The following is a 9,342-nucleotide window of genomic DNA, read 5'->3' as shown; positions in this document are numbered from 1 at the left end:
GTACAAGCCAAAGTAAAGAGTGCAACCGCATACAAAGACCATAGTAGTATGATGCTGATGTTGAATTGTGGCTAGGGTTGTGCAGGGAGGTTCAATAGCCTGGTGGTTGATGGGGAGAAATGGCTTAGTGTAAAGAATGAAGTATCAATGCAGCAGGCTGCTTGTTCATGCAAGTCGAGTGTATTTTATCACACACCTGACATTCATCTTGCAGATGGTGGATAAGCTTTGGGGAATCTGGAGATGTTGATTCTTCATAGGATACCCAATCTCTGAATTTCTTTTGCAGCCATGGCATTTTATGTGGCTCGTACAGTGGTGTTCATTTCAATGTTAATCCATTTACTGTTAATGGCAGAAGATTTGGCAATATTGAATATAATGCTATTGAATAACACTGTTAGTTGGATTTTTTTCTTGTTGGATATGGCCATTGCCTGGCACTTTGGTGAAATGAATGCTATTTGCCCTTTATCATTGAGTGTCTATTTTTGCTAGATTTCACAGCATATTGTCATGGACTGGTTAATTTGCTGAAGAGTTATGAATAGAATTAACCATTATGCAATCAAGAGTGAACATCCCCACTCGATCTAATAACAGAGGTAAGGTAATCGGTGAAGAAGCTGAAGATATATGGGCCTTGAACATATCCCTGAGGAACTCCTGCAGTCACGTTCTTGAATATGTCTAATTGAGCTCTAATAACCCAAACATCTCCCTGTACGTTAACTCGGACAACAGTGAGTAACGTATTTCACCATTGATTCACATTTACTTCAGTTTTACCAAGGTTTGTTGATGCCACATTCATTCACATCCAATGGTTTTCCACAGTTTGTAGTTTTAATTTAACAGTGGCATGCCAATGTGTCAACATAACATTGTGTTGAGAATGCAAAATGAACACAGAAACCAGTCAGGCCATCAGAAAGTAATGAAGTCATATTGTGGATGCAGGATATATGAATGTTTCAAACTTTGTTGGGGTTTGCACGAAAAATAGGCACTGTCTCATAAATGGTTTACTTGAACTTCTGTTCATAAATCAGCTGTAGTGGTTGGACACATTTAATTTTGAACTGTTTCGCATGCTGTCGGTGTAAACAAATTTAAAAGATGCCTTCTGTTACTGCCTGCAGGAAGGAACAAATCAAATTGTTAGTTATCATCAATTTCAGCTCTGGAGTTCATCAGTTGACATTAAAATTTGTAATTAAATGTATTAAATACATATTAAAACAGAGGGATTTGTAATTTGCAAAGCAAGCAATATGCTTCTCTACTCAAATTTCACTTTATATGTAATTCAAGATCTTAAGTATGAAATTTGCAAATTAATTTCATATTGCAATCCTGGACAAATTTAATGTTAATGTATTTCTATTTAAAATCCTATCAATAGCATGAATATTGCATCGTTTTCAAACACATTTCCTTCATACAAGTCTGTTTTATTTTTACTTTTAAATAATCTACAAACTGATTAAATGCAGGCTAAACTTTCTTTTTAGTGTAAGCTTCATTATGCAAGATTTTATCTTAGGAATAAACACCCAAATTTTCAAAAATTTATATTACACGTTGTAAGATAAACAAAAGCATACCTGCCCAAAATGTCCTCCTGTTGAGTTGCACTGAATGCTCTGTATCATACTGAATGTACATCTGGGATCTGCTCCTAGTGCTATATAGCATATTTACCATATATAGTTGCATGAATCCCACTGGTCGAGAAGTATATCAGAGCAGGGCTGATCATCATTATGGGGCATTTTGTGCTTATCAATGTAATAGTAAAAAAAACTTGAAGTTGAAATACACTGATTATATCATAGGTTGCCATAAGAAGTGTATCATTTCACTAAGACACAAAAAGCTGGAGTAACTCAATGGGATAGGCAGCATCTCTGGAGAGAAAGAATGGGTGACATTTCGGGTCGAGACCCTCTTCAGACTTGTTAAGGATAAGGGAAACAAGAGATATAGTAGGTATGTTACAATACAAGATACAAGATACAAGATAGATTTAATTGTCACGTGTGCCGGATGGCACAGTGAAATGCATTTCCATACAGCCATACAATAAAAATAAACAGGACTCAACACACTATAGAATTCAACACAAAACATCCCCACACAGCAGAATCAAAGTTTCCCACTGTGTGGGAAGGCACCAAAGTCAGTCTCTTCCTCCACTGTTCCCCGTGGTCAGGGTCTCCTCAAGCCCTCCGCAGTTGCAGCTACGGGCAGCCCGATGACCAGGACCGCTCGCCGGGATGATACAAGTCCGACGTCGGGGCTGCGGGACGTCCTCAGCGGCGGCGTGGACACCAGAGTCGGCCCCCTCCTACCGGAGTCGGCGGCTTCCAATGTCCGTAGGCCGCGCCGGGTGGAGACTGCTGCTGGAGACCCTCTGCAATGCGCCCCAGGACTCCTCGATGACGGTCAGCGCCGCCCGCGTTGGAATCTCTCCGCACCAGAGTTCCACGATGTTGGAGCAACGGCCCAACGCTACGGAGCTCCAAACGGCGACCCAGGTAGGCATCGCCCGCTCCGCGGTGACTCCAGCGCTGCGCCGCCGCTGTAGCAGCCCTGGTCCGGATCCCGGTCCCCGGCAGGAAAGGCCGCTCCGATCCAGCTGGTAGACCGCGAGGTGGGGGGCGAGGACGCGACTCGGAGAAATAGTCGCGTCCCCGCCAGGAAAAGACTTGGAGACGGTTTCCCCCTTACCCTGCCCCCCTCCTCCACATAGAAAAGTTAAAGTTTCCCCCTAAAACAGACTTTAGACTAACTAAAAATAATAAAAAAGATAGAAATGACATACAGGCTGTAGGTAAAGGCTGCTGCCAGGGCAGCGCCCCCAGTGCTTTCACTTACCTTCAGCAGTGCTGCAATTCTGCCACTGGCCGTGTGCACGATTTTGGCGCCGGGGGGGGGGGGGGGGGGGGGGGGGGGGGTTAAAACGCAGTTTTCTCCTACCTTGTCCTGGATTATATTTGGTTGGAGTGCAAGCTTTTGCCGAAGAATTGTTCCGACGGGCGTTCTGTGTATTTATTTTTTAAATCGCACGACAAGTTCAGCGCTCGAGTCATTTTAAAATCAGCTTCTAAAGCCGTCAACACCAACAACGGGGACGGATTTCACGTAGATGACAGGTAAAAGAAAGCTGTTTATTTTTATGTATAAATGTGTTTCTTAAGATGCCTTTAATTCACATTTTAAGTTGCGAAACGGTGATTTAGTCTCCATACGAACCGGCAGTGTTTTTCATGCCGATATGGGGACTAAATCACCGCAAACTGCAACGTTCCAAATGATCGCGTTCCAGAAAAACCCACTCGCAAGTTGCTTTTAAAGGGACATTAATTTGCAGGTATTAAACATTAAATTCCTTCCATTTGGCCTATAAATCCATGACAATGAGATTTAAAAATTATGTTATATTGTGAATTCTTGTGTGAATGTTATTTGGACACTTAGGCTATTTAAAAATGTTAATCTATTCTTAAGAAATTGATAGATGTTTAGGTCTAGTAATTGAATTTTGTAATTAGCTACAATTAGGTAACTAGCTAATTATATGCTTTAATTTCAAGTCATCTAAGTAAGATTGTTTCATATTTGTTTCAGAATGCTTCAATCTATAATAACTGAAAATTTCTTTCAGTTCTATTAATTTTTAAGAAAGTTATGGGCTTTTGACTGTCCTCGATCACAGCTTTTGTGTTCAATCAATGGAAAAGCAATAGGGAACAAGATGCTAATTTCCGAGTATGAAAATGGCCATAACTTTTTTAATACTGAAGATATGAAAGTGAATTAGGTGTCAAATTAAACTTATCTTTATGCTTTATCTGATGGGATCAATTGCAGACTTGATTTTAAAAATCTCAAAATTTTGTAACATTGCTACAAGAAGACCAAGGAGCTCATTGTAGACTTCAGAAAGTCTAGGGGCAGCACACACAGCCCCATCCACATTAACGGGACGGAGGTGGAACGTGTTTCCAGCTTCAGGTTTCTGGGGATCAACATCTCCGATGACCTCTCTTGGACCCACAATACCTCTACTCTGGTCAAGAAGGTTCACCAGCGTCTCTTCTTTCTGAGGAGACTAAAGAAGGTCCATCTGTCTCCTCAGATTCTGGTGAACTTCTACCGCTGCACCATCGAGAGCATCCTTACCAACTGTATCACAGTATGGCATGACAACTGCTCTGTCTCCGACCGGAAAGCACTGCAGGTGAAAATTGCCCTACGCATCACCAGTTCCTCACTCTCCTCCATTGAGTCTGTCCAAAGCAAGCGTTGTATGCGAAGGACGCTCAGCATCGTCAAGGACTGCTCTCACCCCAACCACAGACTGTTTACCCTCCTACCATCTGGGAGGCGCTACAGGTCTCTCTGTTGCCGGATCAGCAGGTCCAAAAAACAGCTTCTTCCCTGCGGCTGTTACATTACTCAACAACGTACCTCGGTGATTGCCAATCACCCCCTCCCCCGGACACTACTTCCACCAGGAAAAAAATAATTGCACTACTATGACTGTATGCACATAAATATATTTATTTATTGCTCATATTCTATGTCGCTCTTCTAGGGAGATGCTAACTGCATTTTGTTGTCTCTGTACTGTACACGGCACAATGACAATAAAGTTTGAATCTGAATCTGAGTCTGAATCTGATTTTGCATATATTTCAATCATTGTTCTTTAATTCTCCACATCAGAGTCTATATCTCTCATTTCCCTTATTCCTAACCTGTCTGAAGAAGGGTCTCAATCCGAAATGTCACCCATTCCTTCTCTCCAGAGATGCTGCGTGTCCTGCTGAGTTACTCCAGCATTTTGTGTCCTTCTTTGGTAAACCATCATCTGCAGTTCCTTGTTAAAACTGGATTAGACTGGATAGACTTGGCTTTTACTCACTATAATTTAGAAGATTGAGGGGGGATCTTATAGAAACTTACAAAATTCTCAAGGGTTTCGACAGGCTAGATGCAGGAAGATTGTTCCCGATGTTGTGGAAGTCCAGGACAAGGGGTCACAGTTTAAGGATAAGGGTGAAATCTTTTAGGACCGAGATGAGAAAAACATATTTCACGCATAGAGTGGTGAATCTCTGGAATTCTCTGCCTCAGAAGGTAGTTGAGGCCAGTTCATTGGCTATATTTAAGAGGGAGTTAGATGTGGCCCTTGTGGCTAAAGGGATCAGGGGGTATGGAGAGAAGGCAGGTACAGGATACTGAGTTGGATGATCAGCCATGATCATATTGAACGGCGGTGCAGGCTCGAAGGGCCAAATGGCCTATTCCTGCACCAATGTTCTATGTTTCTATGTTTCTAAAACAATAGAACATTTTGACATACACTTATATGCCTAAAGCTATTCATTGTCAACTCCGATAAAATTTGTAAACAAAAATCTACTGACTCAAATTTCCCATCTCCATATGAAAAAATATTAAAAAATGAATCTCCATGTGATCTTTGCCATGCGGGAAGGGACCGATTTATTGCTCATTCCTAAATGCCCTTGCAAAGGGTGCCAGTTTGTTGATATATTGCAGTCATTCTAATTAAGCCACATTGCAGTTACATCGATACATAGACACAAAGACAATAGGTGCAGGAGTAGGCCATTCGGCCCTTCGAGCCAGAACTGCCATTCAGTGGCAGTGCAGGCAGTGAAGAAAGCAAATGGCATGTAGGCCTTTATAACAAGAGGAATCGAATATAGGAGCAAAGAGGTTGTTCTGCAGAGCCCTACTGAGACCACACCTGGAGTATTGTGTGCAGTTTTAGTCCGCTAATTTGAGAAAGGACATTCTTGCTATTGAGTGAGTGCATCGTAGGTTTACAAGGTTAATTCCCGGGATGGCGAGATTGTCATATGCTGAGAGAATGGAGCAGCTGGACTTGCCCTCTAGAGTTTAGAAGGATGAGAGGGCATCTCATTGAAACATATAAGATTGTTAAGGGATTGGACACACTGGAGGCAGGAAACATGTTCACGATGTTGGGGGTGTCCAGAACCAGGAGCCAACAGTTTAAGAATAAGCCATTTAGAACGGAGACGAGGAATGGTGAGAGTGGTGAGTCTGTGGAATTCTCTGCCTCAGATGGCGGTGGAGGCGGGTTCTCCGGATGCTTTCAAGAGAGAGCTAGATAGGGCTCTTAAAAATAGCGGCGTCAGGGGATATGGGGAGAAGGCAGGAACGGGGTACTGATTGGGGATGATCAGCCATGATCACATATAATGGCGGTGCTGGCTCGAAGGGCTGAATGGCCTACTCCTGCACCTATTGTCTATTGTCTATTGTCTATTGTCAATGTGATCATGGCTGATCATCCACAATCAGTATCCTGTTCCTGCCTTCTCACCATACCCCTTGATTCCGCTAGCCCTTAGAGCTCTATCTAACTCTCCTTTGAATACATCCATTGCCTTCTGAAGCAGATATTTCCACTAATTCACAACTGTGAGAATTGTTTTCCCCTCATCTCAGTTCTAATTGGTCTACCAATTATTCTTAAACTGTGGCCCTTGGTTCTGGACTTCCCCAACATCGGGAACATGTTTCCTGCATCTGTTTAATAATTTTATATTTTCTATAAGATTCCCTCTCACCCTTCCAAATTCCAGTGAATGCAAGCCCAGTCGCTCCATTCTTTCATCATATGACAGTCCCGCCATCCATTGTGAACCTACGCTGCACTCCCTCAATAGCAAGAATGTCCTTCCACAATTTAAAAGACCAAAACTGCACACAATACTTCAGGTGTGGTGTCACCAGGGCCCTGCACAAGTGCAGAAGGACCTCTTTGCTCCCATACTCAACTCCTCTCGTTATGAAAGCCAACATGCCATTAGCTTTCTTCACTGCCTGTTGTACCTGCATACTTACTTTCAGTGACTAAAGGGCCTGTCCCACTTGGGCGTCAATTGCGGGTCACAAAATTGGGGTGCCACACGCGACCACATGCCACTGCGTAGGTCTCCACGAACCAGGCATGCGTAATGCGCACCATGGGAGCGTAATGCGCACCATCATGCGTCGTGACACGTAAATTATGATGCTTAAATTACGCGCAAATGACACCCAAGTGGGACAGGCCCTTAATATACATGGAGAGCCAGGTCTCATTGTCTTCCCCTTTTCCCAACCTGACACCATTCAGATAATAATTTGCCTTCTTGTTTATGCAACCAAAGTGGATAACCTCACATTTATCCACATTACACTGCATCTGGTATGCATCTGCCCACTCACCCAACCTGTCCAAGTCACCCTGCATCCTCATAACATACTCCTCCAGTTCACAATGCCACCCAGCTTTGTGTCATCTGCAAATTTGCTAATGTTAATTTCAACTCTTTCATCTAAATCATTAATGTATATTGTAAATAGCTGCGGTCCCAGCACCAAGATCTCAGGTTCAGGGTGCTATTGGATGAAGGCTTCAGGATTCATAGTCATAGTGTCATACAGCATGGAAACAGGTCCCTCGGCCCAACATGTTAATGCCGGTCAATATGCCACATCTAAGCTAGTCAAACTTGCCTTCATTTGGCCATATCCCTCCAAACCTTTCCTATCTATGCATTTAACCAAGTATCTTTTCAATATCATTATTGTACCTGCCTTAAGAACCTCCTAGAGCAGCTCATTGAATATACCCACTACCTTCTGAGTGAAAAGGTTGCCCGTCAGAGTTGCCCCAATGTACCAAAAGCCTTCTTGACCACTCTTTGCCACTTCCAGTACATTATGTACCTGCGCCCCAAGATTTCCTTAAGCCTGAAGAAGGGTCTCAACCTCAAAAACTGAGAGGTAACAGAATCATAAATAAAGATTCAATTGTAGATTGGCTGTACGTAGACAGAGACAGGAGATATATGGAGGGTGGGTGATGATTTTGGTAAACATTCCTCTATGTTGGATGAGTTCTTGGGATGAAGCAATCGGATCTGTCTAATCAATATAAGATCGTGCTCTGCCAATATATTTGAGGTAGTTTGGTAAGCATGCTCAGAGCTGTGATCCTCTTCCCAACACTTGGCCTGTTCTAGGGTTTTGAGATATCCCCCATCATGAGCAGATAGACAAAGAACTGCATCATTTGTAGTTAAATAATGTCCCTATGTTTGCAACCGTGTGTAGCATGCACCAATCTGAGTAGTGTATGAAATAAATTATTTTAAAATAAAATAATGCACCCTGGAAGAAAATATTAGGTCCATTACATGATCCTTATTTAACATTAAGACGGGAGACTCATTTGTATCTGCCTGCCCTTACATTTAAAAACTCATGCACTTAGGAACCAGTATTTAAAATCTTTGGCAAGATTGAGAAATATAAATCAAAATGATTATGGATAATGCTATATAAAAGCCAAGTAAGCATAATATAGGAACCCTGTCAAACAAATGCCCATCAGATGCATCATAAGCTTTCACCAAAATTGTTTTTTTTTAATTAACTTCTGACGCTGCTAATGTTGAATATGTGCAGAAATTGTTGTTCTGCTTTGGATTTTTTTTTTTTTTGCATTCACTGTGAAAAATAGGACACCAGGGACACACAGGAGCCTCCCTATCTCTGAGATTTTATTTTGCTGCAGGACTCACTCATCAAAGGCCACAGCCTGACTTTTCGAAGAGAGTTTTGATGGAAATCAAGTCACTGAAGCATGAAATTATTAGTCCTTTGTTGAGTATGAATGTTGCAATCCTTGGAATCTAATCTGCAGTAAAAAGGTAGAAAATAGGCTCCTGAAGGTCATAAGCAGTGGTAGAGATCAGGGGGAAGGAATAAATGCCTTGATTGAATATTTGGAGATGAGGGACAATTGGATGTCGGTGGAAAATGGATGGGTTAGATCATTCAACTTAGTGAAATTGCTGAGAAGTCTTCAGAATGTCTGAAGTCTCATCATACACATGCTCCAATAGCTTTTATACAGGAGCTAAGAGATGCTGTAAGAGTACTTACTCTCCAGAAATGAAATTAACTTCACAGGCTAGTTGTCTGAAGGGTCGGGAAGAATGACAATTCTAATAAATCACTGATGCATTTGATTAAGCTACTGAAAATGAGAACTGTAGTTCTGAAGGCCAGGGTTTGCATTTACCTTCATCTCATTATGGGACAGAATTAGGTTGAAAAACAAAGGCACATATATTTTTAAAGGATATTGATTTACCAAAGAAAAAGTGCAGCATAATTATATTCCTAAAAATAAATCTCCTTTCTTTCAGATCCATCACAAGCCAATTCTCCTGCATGGAAATAGCATCCAGCAGCTAAAACTAACCCATCTGACCTATTCCC

Source organism: Leucoraja erinacea, chromosome 1 (genome assembly GCF_028641065.1).
Source record: "Leucoraja erinacea ecotype New England chromosome 1, Leri_hhj_1, whole genome shotgun sequence".
Classification (NCBI taxonomy): domain Eukaryota; kingdom Metazoa; phylum Chordata; class Chondrichthyes; order Rajiformes; family Rajidae; genus Leucoraja; species Leucoraja erinaceus.
This window is presented reverse-complemented; position numbering follows the sequence as displayed.